This window comes from Hyperolius riggenbachi, chromosome 2 (genome assembly GCF_040937935.1).
Source record: "Hyperolius riggenbachi isolate aHypRig1 chromosome 2, aHypRig1.pri, whole genome shotgun sequence".
Taxonomy (NCBI): domain Eukaryota; kingdom Metazoa; phylum Chordata; class Amphibia; order Anura; family Hyperoliidae; genus Hyperolius; species Hyperolius riggenbachi.
Genome location: NC_090647.1, coordinates 317,445,440 through 317,462,345, shown reverse-complemented (window position 1 = coordinate 317,462,345; position 16,906 = coordinate 317,445,440). Strand labels below are relative to the sequence as shown.

General features: G+C 44.7%; 1 protein-coding gene across 1 annotated transcript in view; it reads right to left on the bottom strand.

Annotated features, from left to right (window-relative positions):
* THEMIS2 (thymocyte selection associated family member 2) overlaps positions 1 to 16,906 on the bottom strand; it is a 136,386-nt gene that overhangs the window by 30,232 nt on the left and 89,248 nt on the right. The window lies entirely within an intron of this gene.

Sequence of the window (16,906 nt, the reverse complement as noted above, 5' to 3'; positions counted from 1 at the left end):
TTGTGGTCAGACCAAATTTGATCAGCTGGACAGTCACTGTTCTGTCATTCAGCTACATCAGCCAGGCGACCATATGGGCTGTAAAGCCACCAAAACCTGCACTCTCGCCATGGTGCGCACCAGTCCAGCACGGCCGTCACTACACAAACAGCTGTTTGCCGTGCGTTACACGGTGAGTTTGGTGTGTCAGTGTGAAGCAGTACCTTAATTACACTACCTGATTGATGTATACACATGCAAGATGTTTTAAAGCACTTTAGGCCTGTCATTTAGCATTCAATGTGATTTCTGCCCTTGAAACGTTGCTTTGCGTCAAATCCAGATTTTTCCCGGGGACTTTTGGCACGTGTCCCAATCCTCCACCTGGGGGTCCAGGTGTTAGACCCCTTGAAACATCTTTTCCATCACTTTTGTGGCCAGCATAATTTTTTTTTTTTTCAAAGTTCGCATCCCCATTGAAGTCTATTGCGGTTCGCGAACTTTTCGGCGAACCGAACTTTCCGCGAAGGTTCGCGAACCCGGTTCGCGAACCGAAAATCGGAGGTTCGGCCCCACTCTAGCTACATATACTGGGACATATACCTCTGCCTACATATACTGGGACATATACCCCCTGCCTACATATACTGGGACATATACCCCTGCCTACATATACTGGGACATATCCCCACGGGGACATATACTGGGACATATACCCCCTGCCTACATATACTGGGACATATACCCCCTGCCTACATATACTGGGACATATACCCCTGCCTACATATACTGGGACATATCCCCCTGGCTACATATACTGGGACATATCCCCCTGGCTACATATACTGGGACATATCCCCCTGGCTACATATACTGGGACATATCCCCCTGGCTACATATACTGGGACATATACCCCTGACTACATATACTGGGACATATACCCCTGCCTACATATACTGGGACATATACCCCTGCCTACATATACTGGGCACATATACCCCTGCCTACATATACTGGGCACATATACCCCTGACTACATATACTGGGTACATATACCCCTGACTACATATACTGGGCACATATACCCCTGGCTACCTGTTCTGGGGACATCTCTACCCCTGGCTACCAGTTCTGGGGACATCTCTACCCCTGGCTACCAGTTCTGGGGACATCTATACCGCTGGCCACCTATTCTGGGGACACCTATAGACCTGGGGCTACCTATTTTTGGGGAACCACTGCTGTCAGATTGAGTGTATTTTGGGGAACTGCTGCCAGGTGAGAGGTGTCTACATATTAAGGGGGCATTCTGCCTATTTATGTGAAAAACTGTCTATTTATGTGCCTCATGACTGCTGAATTTGTCTTGTTGCGGGCCTCATGGTTACTGACTTTGTCTTGTTGGGGGCCTCATGATTTGTTGGGGGCCTCAAGATTGCTGAATTTGTCTTGTTGGGGGCCTCATGATTGCTGAATTTGTCTTGTTGGGGGGCCTCATGATTGCTGAGTTGGTCATGTTGGGGGCCTCATGATTGCTGAATTTGTCTTGATGGGGGGGGGGGGGGCCTCATGATTGCTGAATTTGTCTTGTTGGGGGTCACATGATTGCTAACTGCGAGACTATGGAAAGAGCTGAATCATCATCATATGAGACAATAGCATTAACCTTCTTGGCGGTAACCCCGAACGTAGTTCGGGGTAAGCCGCCGGAGGGTGCCGCTCAGGCCCTGCTGGGCCGATTTGTTTAATTTTTTTTTTGCTGGACGCAGCTAGCACTTTGCTAGCTGCGCCAGCACCCTGATCGCCGCCGCCGCGCGCCCGATCGCCGCTATACGGTGCGGCGCGCGGCCCCCCCCCCCAGACCCCGTGCGCTGCCTGGCCAATCAGTGCCAGGCAGCGCCGAGGGGTGGCCCGGGACTCCCAATGACGACCCGACGTCAGTGACGTCATTCCGCCCCGTCGCCATGGCGACGGGGGAAGCCCTCCAGGAAATCCCGTTCTTTGAACGGGATTTCCTGATCGGAGATCGCCGAAGGCGATTGAAGAGGGCGGGGGGATGCCGCTGAGCAGCGGCTATCATGTAGCGAGCCCTGGGCTCGCTACATGATATAGAAAATAAAAAATAAAAAAAAAACTGCCGCGCTGCCTCCTGGCGTATTTTTTTATACCGCCAGGAGGGTTAAACCTACTTTTTCTGCTTTTTAAAACAGAAAATGAAACTGGGAGGTTCTAAAAAAAATGAATAATTTTTTCAGGAGTACGATGGATGAAATTGTTTATCTTCACAGTTTATTTTCAACTTAATTTTCCATAATGTTCATGTATGAGTTAAAACGTTTGAATTTAGTTTAAATTGCTGTTGGCACTTTGTGATAGTAAAGTGACTTTGCAGTTTGGACACTCGACCTCCAAAAGGTTCGCCACCACTGTCCTAATCTAATGTCCCACCATTGCTTAGTTCATGTAAACTTGTCTCCACCCACGACCACACCCACATTCACCCAATTTTCGGCACAGCACATAACACATTGCTTGATTAACCAGAAACTTACAAGCTGATCTCATAAATTCCAGCAAATATTATGAGAAGTAGTAGATGAAAAAACTATTCCCTATCATCTTCCAGAAAAAAGAATAAACTCTCAACCTCAAAGGACAACTGTAACGAAAGGGATATGGGAGCTGCCATATTTATTTTATTTTAAGCAATACCAGTTACCTGGCAATCCTGCTGATCCTTTGCCTCTAATACTTAGTGCATAGACCCAGAACAAGCATGCAGCACATCAGGTGTTTCTGACATTATTGCCAGATCTGACAAGATTAGCTGCATGCTTGTTTCTAGTGTTATCCAGACACTACTGCAGCCAAAAAAATCAACAGGGCTGCCAGGCAACTGGTATTGTTTAAAAGGAAATAAACATGGCAGCCTCCATATTCTTATCACTACAGTTGTCCTTTAAACAAAATGGGGGATCAGAATCACTGCAAGTGGAATTACCATACACTGAGTGAGATAGCTCACAATACCTGATACAGTAGAATCTCTTTATAGTAAAGTCTAAGGGACCAGGAAAAGTAGTTAACTACAGTGGGTTGCAAAAGTATTCAGCCCCCTTGAAGTTTTCCACATTTTGTCATATTACTGCCACAAACATGAATCAATTTGATTGGAATTCCACATGAAAGACCAACACAAAGTGGTGTTCACATGAGAAGTGGAACGAAAATAATACATGATTCCAAACATTTTTTTACAAATAAATAACTGCAAAGTGGGTGTGCATAATTATTCGGCCCCCTTTGATCTGAGTGCAGTCAGTTGCCTATAGACATTGCCTGATGAGTGCTAATGACTAAGTAGAGTGCACCTGTGTGTAATCTAATGTCAGTACAAATACAGCTGCTCTGTGAGTGCCTCAGAGGTTGTCTGAGGCCTAGTGCACACCAGAGCGGTTCTGCTGCAGTTTGCGATCCGCTTGCGGGTGCGAATCCGCTAGGGTAATGTATTTCAATGGGCTGGTGCACACCAGAGTGGGAGGCGTTTTTCTGCCTCAATGTTAAGTATAGGAAAAACGCAAACCGCTCTGAAAAACGGCACTTCAGAGCGGTTTGCCAGGCGTTTTTTGTTACAGTAGCTGTTCAGCTGTAACAATACATGAAATCTACTACACCAAAAACGCTTCACAAAACTGCAAAATGCTAGCTGAAACGCTACAGAAAAAGAAGAAAAAGCGTTTCAAAATCTGCTAGCATTTTGCGGATCTGCTAGCGGTTTTTGGTGAGCACCAGGCCAAAAAGAATATTGGGAGCAACAACACCGTGAAGTCCAAAGAACACACAAGACAGGTCAGGGATCAAGTTATTGAGAAATTTAAAGCAGGCTTAGGCTACAAAAAGATTTCCAAAGCCTTGAACATCCCACGGAGCACTGTTCAAGCGATCATTCAGAAATGGAATGAGTATGGCACAACTGTAAACCTACCAAGACAAGGCCATCCACCTAAACTCACAGGCCGAACAAGGAGAGCGCTGATCAGAAATGCAGTCAAGAGGCCCATGGTGACTCTGGACGAGCTGCAGAGATCTACAGCTCAGGTGGGAGACTCTGTCCATAGGACAACTATTAGGCCCGGTTCACACTTGCGGTGGCCCTCCGGAATCGCCGTGCCGGAGCCGCACCGCCTGCAGAACGGACGGAACGGACGCACGGCATAGCAATTAAAGCCTATGCGTCCGTTCACATGGGTCCGTTCTGCAGAACCGGAGCCGGACCGGAGCCGGACCGGATCCGGACTCCGGCCTCCGTTCCAACATGCGCTATTTTTTCCTCCGGCTCCTCCGGCAGCCGTATCCGGGGCGGAGCCGGACTGCACCATCCGGCCAATACACACCAATGGGAACCGGAGGCCGCACAACACACTGGCTGAGAAATCCGGATGTTCTACCCCACTTCCTATGCGGATTATTGCGGCGATATTGGATGGGGACACATGGGGAAGCATTTTGGAGTGGAGCAGCACAGCTGGATCCGGATCCGGAGATGTTGGCAGCATGTCGCAGGTGGAGGTGAGTGCTAAGCAGCAGAGGGCCTGATTCCACAGGTCCCCCTTCTGCTGACCTCCCAGACCCCAACTTTTTTTTTGTTTTTTTAGGTACTTTTGCCAAACGGATCCGGATTGCATCCTGATGACCACCTGATGCAACCTGACCGGATCCGGATCGGATCCGGATCAGAACCGTACGGTTCCGATCCGGATCCGGTCCGGATCCGGTCAGGTTATCCGGTCCGTTTGGCACACAACCGCTAATGTGAACCGGGCCTTAGTCATGCACTGTACAAAGTTGGCCTTTATGAAAGAGTGGCAAGAAGAAAGGCATTGTTAACAGAAAGCATAAGAAGTCCCGTTTGCAGTGTGCCACAAGCCATGTGGGGGACACAGCAACCATGTGGAAGAAGGTGCTCTGGTCAGATGAGACCACAATGGAACTTTTTGGCCAAAATGCAAAACGCTATGTGTGGCGGAAAACTAACCCTGCACATCACTCTGAACACACCATCCCCACTGTCAAATGTGGTGGCAGCATCATGCTCGGAGGGTGCATCTCTTCAGCAGGGACAGGGAAGCTGGTCAGAGTTGATGGGAAGATGGATGGAGCCAAATACAGGGCAAACTTGGAAGAAAACCTCTTGGAGACTGCAAAAGACTTGAGACTGGGGCGGAGGTTCACCTTCCAGCAGGACAATGACCCTAAACATAAAGCCAGGGCAACAATGGAATGGTTTAAAACAAAACATATCTAAGTGTAAGAATGGCTGCATCAAAGTCCAGATCTAAATCCAATCGAGAATCTGTGGCAAGATTTGAAAACTGCTGTTCACAAACGCTGTCCATCTAATCTGACTGAGCTGGAGCTGTTTTGCAAAGAAGAATGGGCAAGGATTTCAGTCTCTAGATGTGCAAAGCTAGTAGAGACATACCCTAAAAGACTGGCAGCTGTAATTGCAGCAAAAGGTGGTTCTACAAAGTATTGACTCAGGGGGCCGAATAATTACGCACACCCCACTTTGCAGTTATTTATTTGTAAAAAATGTTTGGAAACGTATGATTTTCGATCCACTTCTCACATGTACACCACTTTGTATTGGTCTTTCACGTGAAATTCCAATAAAATTGATGCATGTTTGTGGCAGTAATGTGACAAAATGTGGAAAACGTCAAGGGGGTCGAATACTTTTGCAACCCACTGTATGTCAGAAGTTTACTAAATCAGAATTGGTCATACATTGGGCTGTATTCACTAAGGGCAGTTTGGTAAAATCATTTTGATCAGTAAAATACCTAATTCAGTATTTTACACTTTTTTTCCAAATTCACTAAAGATCTTCCGCATGAGGCAGTAAATTCGGTAATTTACCAAACAAACATGCCTTAAAGTGAACCTAAAGCCTGTTAAAAAAATGAGATTAACTCACCTGGGGCTTCCCTCAGACCCCTGCAGCCGATCGGTGCCCTCGCAGCTCCGGTCCGATGCCTCTGGACCCGCCGGCGAACACTTCCGGTTTGGCCGTCACCGTCCGACAGGCATGGGAACGCGAGTGATTGTTCGCGTTCCCAGCCTAGAGGTCGCAATAGCAGCATAGGGGGCGATATACAGGCTGGGAACGCGAACAATCACTCGCGTTCCCATGCCTGTCGGCCGGTGATGGCGAAACCGGAAATCGTCGCCGGCGGGTCCAGAGGCATCGGAGCGGAGCTTTAGGTTCACTTTAATTCACTAAGCCTTGCTCGGTAAGTGTCACTTACCAGTGTCACCAGCCGTGTAGCAGGTCAGCAGTGAGGCAGGGAGCTGTGTGTGTATGAAGTCTGGGTTTTCTGTCCAGTGCATCTCTAAAATCCCTTTAGAAAGCTGTAGCCACCAGGGGGAGTTCTTCTGCTAGATGCTAGCAGAACACAGCTACAACTCCTGGCTGCTCCGTGCTGCTGCCACAATGCTGCGCAGAGCTGAAAGCTGGTAACCACAGCAACGGACAGCAATAGGTGTCCGTGTCCTTGCCAGCAGCGGTGAAGGGGCCTCGGCAGGCAGCATTAGAATCTGTGAAGTGCGGTGACGTCACCTGGCTCACATGAGCTGAAGAACTGCACGAGAGTGCAGTTACAAGGTGGAGGATCCTATTTCTAACGTCTCAAGGGGAAATATAATGCCACCCCAAACAGCTGATTTAGCTGCCTCCTACAGCATAATGGTATTGTCTAAATTGGCGTCATTAAATGTTTCTTCTGACGTGGCTCCCTTGCTTCAAATAGGTAATGCCAGTGTACTAATTACATTTGTTCAGCCACTAAACGTGTTTAAAGTATTACTCCACTTGTACATAACTTATATGTAATTAAGTAAAAAGGACTATTTTCGCAATACTGCCCCTTTAACAGACTTAATCTGCATATCTGGCAATCATCTGCAGATCTGAAAATCCATCCTGGTGGATCTGATCTGCAGATGATTGCCTGTTAAACAAGGTGTGTATGATGATCTGCAGATCTCATAGACTATGAATGCATTTTGTAGGAATGGATCTTTTGCAGGAACAGATCTTTTGCAGATAATGATCTTTTGAATGTGTACGGGCATCTTTGTGTGCAGCATCTTGCAAAGATTTTATCTGATGGGGAGTGCAGCTCCATAGAATAGACTGTGTAGAGTATGGCTCTCATACTACATGGAATGGGGTAAAATTGGTCTGTGATCTTGCCTTTTCCAAAGACTTATATCTCAAGTGTGTATGCAGCATTATAAGCAGCAAAAGGCAATGTGTTAACAGTCTGCTGTTCAGAAACATTTCCTGCATGTGTAAAAATATATTGCGGCTTAACCAAGCAAAAACTGAGTTATATATCGCTGTGTTTTGTGTGTTTTAGTTCCTATTCAGTTGCTGTGCAATATTGTGGTTTTTTTAAGTAGCTGAGAAAAGGAACTTGACAAATGTTTCTTTGTTGAGTTGTAATTTCTGTAACGGTGAAGTTTTCTTTTTTTGTTTACATTATTGTAATTGTACTCATGTAATCTAGTTCTTATACCATTTGTCTGTTTAAATGTACCATTACATACTGTTTAGTCATTGCTTTAACAATAAAAGGAATATCTTTATTATTTTTATTTTATTTTAAGAAAAGCATAATATGCAAATGACTGAATATACATAAAAATACCTAGGAATATATATAACATGTCATTTGTCTTTCTTCAGCCATCAAAAATGAGCAAGCGGCACCACAAGTGTGGTTTGTACAACACAAATAAATGAATGTTTAAGGCACATATTACCATACATAGCACCATGAAATTATGTTTAAACTTACAATCATAGCTAGGAACCTTGATAGTGGTGAACTGCATTGAGATGGAGTCAGCAATGACTTCCTGATTGTTCTTCTCACTTATAGTAAATTGGCTATCAATGGGCCCCTTACTTTATTAAAGCTACAGTTACGTGCACTGTGGGTAAGATAATTATCATGCACTCCCTATAGGTGCACTACCTATTACTCCCATGCACTCCCTATTACTTTCAAAAGTAATTTTGTTTTGAAGCTAAAAAGTCTAATTTTCATTTCCCTGTGGCTGTGGCCACATGATTATGCATACAAGAAGCTGCTATTTCACCTAGGACAGAAATCCAGTATTAGGCCTGGGGCACACCAGAAGAGTTTTTCTGAGCGTTTTGAGTTTTTAAAACTGCTGCTAATGTTATCCTTTGTGTCTGTGCACACTGGAGCAATGAGGTTTTGTAAAAAACCTCATTGCTCCAGTGTGCATAGACACATAGGATAACATTAGCAGCAGATTTAAAAACTCAAAACGCTCAGAAAAACTCCACTGGTGTGCACCAGGCCTCAGGTAACATTCACACTTGTCTGTTTTTTTAAAGGACAACTGTAGCAAGAGGGCTATGGAGGCTGCAATATTTATTTCCTTTTAACCTCCTTAGCAGTAACCCAGAGTCAGGCTCGGGATGGAAATCTGCAGCTCAGAGCAGTAATCCCGAGTTGGATCCATCGGAGGTGTGGAATGTGCAGGGCTGCCGCATATCTATCTAGCAGTATGATTTTTATGGTCTAAAAGCTTGTGAAAAAATTGCACCGCTTTTGGGAAAAAAAATCTGGAAATAATCATACCGCCAGGGAGGTTAAGTAAGGGCTGGTGCACACCAGAGCGGTTCTGAAGCGTTTTTAAAACGCTTGCAGGGGGAAAACCGCTTGGCTAATGAAAGTGAATGGGATGGTGCACACCAGAGCTGGTGATTTTTTTCCACAAACGCAAACTCAGGGGCTGCAGCATTTTTTTTAGATTTCTGAGGCCTTTCTGCCTCAATGTTAAAGTATAGGAAAGTGGAAAACCGTTTTTGGTGTGCACTGGGCCTAATACCAGTTGCCTAACTACAGTTGCTACAGTTGCCTTCTGCTATGTGCGAGAGATGGTGTTGTGTGGAAGGTGAGTATGTCTTTTACAAGCCACATGGGGATTTAGAGGTTTGCATCCCAGGAGGGTGTCTTGTAGGTTATTACTTCACCCCGGCTCAACTGACAATGTTTCAATCAGAAACACTATGTGCATTTCTGGTTGGGAAGACAGTGTGCTGTTGCTGTTTCACTGCTTACAATGTTGCACATTTGAAACTCTCAAGGACCGCATAAATTGGGAAGGAGGGCCACATTCAGCCGTGGGCCTTGTGTTTGACACCTGTGCCCTGAGGTAAAATGTATGAATTCTATTTTAAATTCCGTCGCTTTGTTTTCTTTTTACAAGCTTTTTATTTTGGTACCGAATAAATGAAAATAAATGTTTCAAAAGACGTAACGCTGGGGGGGGGGGGTCATACTTTCTGACCAGCCAGCACAACAAGGCTGAGAGCTGAATTATGGAAGAGGCTACACTGGCTGCCCAGAGCAACTGCAGCTCGGGGCTTCTAAAAAGACGCAATGGCAGCGCAGTGCGATGTTGCGCTGCTCTTGCGATAGCAAACATTCAGACAGATACAAGACAGACTGGAGTGAGGTAGCCAATAGCAACCACAGCAATGACTACCTGTAAGGACAGGACTAGGAGGACAGAGGCTGACAGAATGAATGCTTGCTAATCTAGTCACTATCTCAGTGACAGCAAGCATTCACAAGACAAGAGTGAGGTAGCCAATAGCAACCACAGCAATGGCTACCTCGCAAGGACAGGACAGAATAGTCAGGAAATAGCAGAATCAAAAGGCAGGCAAATGTAATACATAGACAAATATACAATAGATATGATTTCCTAGCATATTACATTTTACAGCTATCAATTAAACTACAAACGACTGACTAACATATGTATATATCGGCGATGAACCGATATGTAACATAAGCAAGGAACACTGGCTAGGATCAGGAGCAATACTGTGAACAAGGCTAGGCAATACAAATCTCTATACTAGAAGGAGTACGTATATATGTCCCCGTGGGAGATATATAACGTAGCTCCACAGGATAACTGAACTAAGACAAGGAATATATTTTACAATATCAAGGGACCCAGTAACAGCCTAGACAGAGCTGAGACTATGACGGGCAGGGTCTAGCAGGAGAAGCAGGCCTTTATGCTGGTATCAGCCATTGGATGCAAGCATACAAATCTCCACACAGCTGAATGGTAATCACTCAATCCTGTGCTGGCCTGAATACCATTTGCTAGCTGAAAGACCATCATGCAAGAACATGCATGCAGGAAATCCAGGGCTATCAGGCTGCAGCTCAGCTGCAGCAAACCATTAGTGGAATAATGACAGTATTCTGAGCTGTCCAGAACAGCAGAGCAATTGCAAATGACAAAATGACTCACTGCGAATGCACAACCGAATGCAGACTGACAAGCCAGAACTGTCCATTTGCGGCACCAGCTGCAATGGACAGAACACGTCACAGGAAGAATCCTAACAGACATAGGTCTTAACCCTAAAACCATAGCACAGAAGATTCTGGACAGCAGAAAAATGTCACCATTATGGAAAGCTAACAACCAGGGCTATTCAAAATGTAAAAAATGACATATAGCTTTTTTGCAGGCCATTTTTGTTTGCACTCACAATGTCATTTTTTGTTTGCATAGCCCCAGAAGAGTCAGGACATCAGAAAAAGGCCACTAATGTCACTATATTGGAAAGCTAACAACCAGGACTATTCAAAACTGTAGTTTTTCTGAAACTTTCTCAAGTTTGATCATAATTTTGATAATTACATTTTTTTTGAATTGTGGATTAAGTTAAATTTTTATGTGACGGGTATGACAAGCTATGAGACACATCAAAATGTATTCTACAACTGATTATGATTAAAATTAGGTCACATGTACATCACTTGGTAACAAACTGGATGCCCAGCAATCCATCAAGGTGTGCCTATGGCTTTTTTGCAGCTTATTTAAATTGGGAGTGGTTAGTGTTAGGAGGACTGGTTAGTGTTAGGTAGTGGGTGGTCAGGGTTAGGAGTAGTTGAAGGGTGGTTATGGTTAGTCATAGTTAGCAGAGGGTTCAGGTGCGAGTTAGGTGCACAGTCACAGCGTCACCTCTCTGACTCCTCCAGCGACGCACGTAATAAAAGACGCCACTAGAGGGCGACATAAAGAGGAGACTGTGTGACATGGGGAAGTTCCCTGTGGTGACAGGTGAGTTGTACCAACATGTTACCAACATGTACCAAGAAATAGCTATGCGCATGGTTGGGCAAGGAGGGCTCTCGGGGAGGCACAAGTGCTCTCTCTGGGCTCTGCGCCCAGAGGCTGGTGCCTTTTTAGCCTCTGTCTCAGCCCGGCCCTGTCTGAATCATGCAATTATAATCTTCTGGCTTGTAGACCATTTTACATTCAATGTATATTTAACCTTTCTTCCTGGAAATTTTATTACATTTACTTATCCTAATGAAAATATAAATATAAGAGCGCATATAAATATTGAATCCATATTTTTCAAATAACCCTCCAGGACAGGTGCTACATATGAGATCTAGGCCCGCCCCCAACAGGAAACACAAAGAACTAGCTCTCTATAAGTTCCACCTCTAATCTCTACCTGCCAGTTCTTTGTGTTTCCTGTTCCGGGGAACACCTAGCTCTCTAGCTAGGAAAGGTGGTCAGCAGCCAGGCAGTGCTGAGGCCATCAGAGAACTAGTATGTGTGGTAGCCCTATCCTGGTTTGGTCGGAGGTTACCTGTATCCACAGTTGTGGAGGCCTTTGGTGGAGTCGGCAGGTGCGCGGCAGCCAGGGGAGCGACTTTGGAGACAGCTAAGGCGGAGGCCATACGCCCGACGGAAGAGGCTGACACCAAGCGGAGGCGGAATGGTGGCCTCGGGAAGGAGCGGTGAGCATTGCAGCATGTCCAGGCGGAGGCGAGGGCATTAGCGCTGTGGATGTGGAACTTCCGTCCTCACGGTGACGTCACGTCCGGTGACGTCACTTCCAGATCCGGGTCGGGCGCCTGTTTAGAGGTCGCGGCGTCCATCTCCACATGCGGTGGTGTTCTCGGTGGAGATGGACGCGAAACAGATGACGGCAGATCAGGTAAGTGGGGCAGCGTCGGAGGACAAGTGCCCGTCTGATCTGTGAGGTCTGATGCTGCTGTCTGGATCATGGAGGTCTGACATGCGGATGATGACTGATATTAATTGCCGCTGTCTGATCTGGTGGTCTGAGCTGGGAAGCAAGTATATGGGTATACTTGATAAACGAGACAGTTTGTTTCTGTGATGTCTGTTGATGCATACCCTGTCATTGGGGTGTTATTATTATGTTATTTAAACACATTGTTTGTAATATTGTGTATAGCATGGTGGATATAGATAATAGCATTCTGCCTTGGAAAACAGACTTAATAAGTTGTTCACTTATTTGCCACAATCTATAAAGGATTATTATGTCAGTAATCCAGACTTAGATGTTTTTCTGACCATGAAGGTCTTATTTGTCTCTATGGCTAAGTAAAATAGTGGAGTGATCCAGCTTGATATTTATCAATATAATGTTCTCATATATGGATCATTTAAGAGAATCCGGTATTGATTGCATTATTTGTATGTTTTCTAGGATGCTATGGAGTCTGATAGCTCTGATAGGCCCAGGAGTTGCATTTTATGTAATAAACCTCTACAACCACACTGGCCTAAAGCATCATGCCAAAAATGTATATCAAGTATTATTAATGAAGATAACACTGCTTCCTGTAAAGACTTTATGTTTACAATGCGCCAGGAGATGGTGGAAACTTTTAAAGGGAAGGTCCAAGCAAAAAAAAAAATGAGATTCACTTACCTGGGGCTTCTACCAGCCCCATGCAGCCATCCTGTGCCCTCGTAGTCACTCACTGCTGCTCCAGTCCCCCGCTGGCAGCTTTCTGACCTCGGAGGTCAGGGCCAAATTGCGTACATTTTTACACATTCCCTCTAGTGCAGGAACATTAACACATACATTTTTACGCGTTAGTGGTGAAACGCGTACATTTTTGTTCCTGCACTAGCTGGAATGCGTAAAAATGTATGCAATGTGGCCCTGACCTCCGAGGTCAGAAAGCTGCCAGCGGGGAACTGGAGCAGCAGTGAGTGACTACGAGGGCACAGGATGGCTACATGGGGCTGGTAGAAGCCCCAGGTAAGTGAATCTCATTTTTTTTTTTTTGCTTGAACCTTCCCTTTAAGGCCTTCAGGGAAAGTTTGCCAACCACCTCAGGACAGGAGCAACAGACGGGTCAGACAAGTAAACCTAAAAAGGCTACTAGAAAGTCGCCCAGAGTTGTCTATTCCTCAGAAGAGGAACAGGAGAGTCATCAGGAGACCGGGGAACCGGATTCTAGATCTGCTGAGGAGTTTTCAGAACAGGAGGAAACTGATTAGGCATTTACATCTTCTAGATTTAAATTCGCTTCAGAAGAAACGGAGGAATTGCTTAAAGCAATATACTCAACCCTTGACATACCGCAAAGGAAGATATCTGAAAAGTCGTTACACGATAAATTGTATTTGGGCATGGAACCTTCGGAACAGTTATGCTTCCCGGTTCATAGCTCAATGAAAAATTTAATATCTTTACAGTGGAAGGAACCTGATAAAAGACTATTTATCTCAAAGGCTAAGTTCACAGTGGGACGTTAAAGTCGCACGTTAAAACAGCATTTAACGCAGAATAACTCACTGCAATGAAAAATCAATGCCCCATTCACAGTGCACACGTTGCGTTAGTGACTAACGCTGCACGTTAAGTAGAAGTACTGCATGCAGTGCGTTATACACGTTATTAGCTGCGTTGGACTGTTTGCACATGCTCAGTAATGACTTGGAAGCATACTTTTCATTGCCTGTATTTTTTACTGTATCTGCTGTATGTGACGGTAACGCTGCGTTGCCACTTTTTGGGCGCGTTGCGTTGTAAGCTTGCGGTGCGACTTTAACGTGGCATCAAAACGCAACGTCCCACTGTGAATCTAGCCAAAGGGATTTAAGAGAAGGTTCCCATTCTCAGAAGAGGATGCTAAATTGTGGGAGTCATGTACCAAGCTTGACGTAGCTTTTAGTCAGGTAGAAAAAGATAACGAACTCGCTTTTGAGGACCTGGGTCGATTAAAAGATCCAGGTGACAAGAGGATTGAATTCTCACTAAAGAAAGCCTGGTCAGCTAGTGCGACTAACTTTAAGCCAGCCGCAGCAACTACCTGCGTTTCTCGTACCATTTCTGTATGGTTAGAAAGAATAAAGAAATTGGTGAATGAGGATGCACCAAAAAAGGATATTCTAGAAGCAGTGGAGGTAGTTGAAGGGGGTAACGACTACGTGATTGATGCGGCCTCAGAATCCTTGAGAGTAACGGCAAGATCCACAGCACTTATAAATAATGCAAGACGAAACCTATGGTTGAAAACATGGGATGGTAGCCAGGCATCAAAGGCTAGGGCTTGTAGTCTTCCTTTTTCTGGGGATTTACTGCTTGGGCCACAACTCCAGGAGGTGTTAGAACGTACAGACAGTAAAAAGACAACTTTTCCCAAAAAACGGAAATTCGAGCCTAAAAAGAAACCGTTTTTTCGGAGAAGACAAACACAAGGGAGAGAACAGCAGAGACGTAAGCCTTGGGCAAACAATAGGGGGTTCCCCAAGAAAAATCCGTTGTTTAGAACGGAAAGTAAGGATAAACCATGACGCCAATAAAGTTGGGAGGAAGATTAAAGACATTTCTAGTAGGTTGGAAAGAAATGACAAAGAACAAGTTCATTTTAGACCTAATAGAAAACGGGTACAAGATTCAATTTTCAAGATCTCCTCCCAAACAATTTTTAATCACTCAGTCCCCCAGGGTACCAGAGGAAAAGAATGCTATGCTACAAATAGTACAGGATATGCTTGCAAGAGAAGTAGTATGCAAGGTTCCAGTAGATCAGGAGAAACAAGGGTTGTACTCAAGAATTTTTTTGGTAAAAAAACCCACGGGGAAGTATCGGCTGATACTAAACCTCAAACCTCTGAATCCTTATATAAGGTACGAGAGATTCCGAATGGAGACAGTCTTTACGATGCGAAACCTACTATCTCCAGGTTGTTTTATGATCAATATCGATCTAACAGATGCCTACTGGCATATCCCAATAAGAAAAGAATCTCAAACTTTCCTTCGGTTTTCTGTAAAGACAAGTTCAGGTCTAGAACAATTTCAATTTTGCTGTCTTCCATTCGGAATCTCTTCAGCACCCAGAATTTTTACAAAAGTGATGGCGGAGATAGTGGGGGCTCTACATCTGAAGGGCATCCTCATAATACCCTATCTAGACGATTTGCTGGTGGTAGCCGACAGTATACACAAGCTGGAGGACCACAAGAATTCAGTAATAGATCTTTTAGAACAGACAGGGTGGCTAGTGAATCGGCAAAAATCATATCTGATTCCAACACAAGAAATCCAGTTTTTAGGATTCAGAATAGATTCACTGTCCCGGAGATTATATCTACCGCAGGACAAAGTAATAAAACTCCAGACTATGATACACCAGTGTCAGGAGGAAAGAACTCCAACTGGGAGAATACTCACTGCAATCAGTTTTTTTCGCTAGACCCAAGAGGTGCTTTAGGAGTAGATGCACTGGCCCAGATATGGGACTTTCGCATGGCATATGCTTTTCCCCCAATACCCCAATTACCAATACTGTTACAGAAGCTAAGATCAACCGCAATGTATCTGATATTGATTGCTCCAAACTGGCCAAAACATATCTGGTTCCCGATGATAAAATCAATGTTGGTGGACAAACCAGTACAGTTGAAGGACAGACACAACATCCTCAGAAGAGAAGGAGAGTGGACTCAGATTCCCAATCTTCAGCTGACAGCGTGGTTTCTGAGGGGCAAATCCTGAAAAGAAGGGGTCTATCTGACAGGGTCACAGAGACTATACTTAACAGTAGGAAGAATGTGACGAGGGCAATCTACTCGAAATATTGGAAAATTTTTGGTAGTTGGAAGAAGGAAAAAGGTCTGAGATCCAATAGATTGGCACAGTTCTGGAATTCTTGCAAGATGGAATAGGTAGCTACCCTATCCAATAGGATGCAAGAGATCATATTGCCATCCTTTTGCAAGAATGCCACGGATCCTAGGGAAATTAGGTGACATAAGTTAGATGTTAGGAGATGTTTACTTTTCTACCTGGATAGAGTAAAGGACTTTAGGAAATCTACAGCACTATTTGTTAACTTTATGGGAGCAACGAAGGGTGAAGGCATGTCCAAAGCATCTATAGCAAGATGGATTAAAACCTGTATTAATGAAGCTTATAAACTTAAAGGAGTTCCATGTCCAAAAGAGATAACAGCACACTCAGCTAGGTCAGTTGCAACCTCCTGGGCCTACAGAGTTGGAGAAACAGCAACCGATATCTGCAGGGCAGCGACATGGAAGACGGTGAACACCTTCATCAGACACTACAGACTGGATCTACTATCAGCAGAAGAGCAGACTTTTGGAAGGAAAGTTCTTCAGGCTGTGATCCCTCCCTAAGGTTAGTGTTATTTATTGCATATCATCTCATATGTAGCACCTGTCCTGGAGGGTTATTTGAAAAAACTAAAATTAGCTTACCTGGTAATGCTGTTTTTAATAACCCTCCAGGACAGGTGACCCACCCTAAATTTATTGGACGTATAACTATCTATATGTTGTAAACATGACCAAGGAACAGTAAGTGGTTAGAGTGTTATTAATATGTGGAGTTTGAAGTATTCTATCGGAACAGTTAATTGGAACATACTGGCAGGTAGAGATTAGAGGTGAAACTTATAGAGAGCTAGTTCTTTGTGTTTCCTGTTGGGGGCGGGCCTAGATCTCATATGTAGCACCTGTCCTGGAGGGTTATTAAAAACAGCA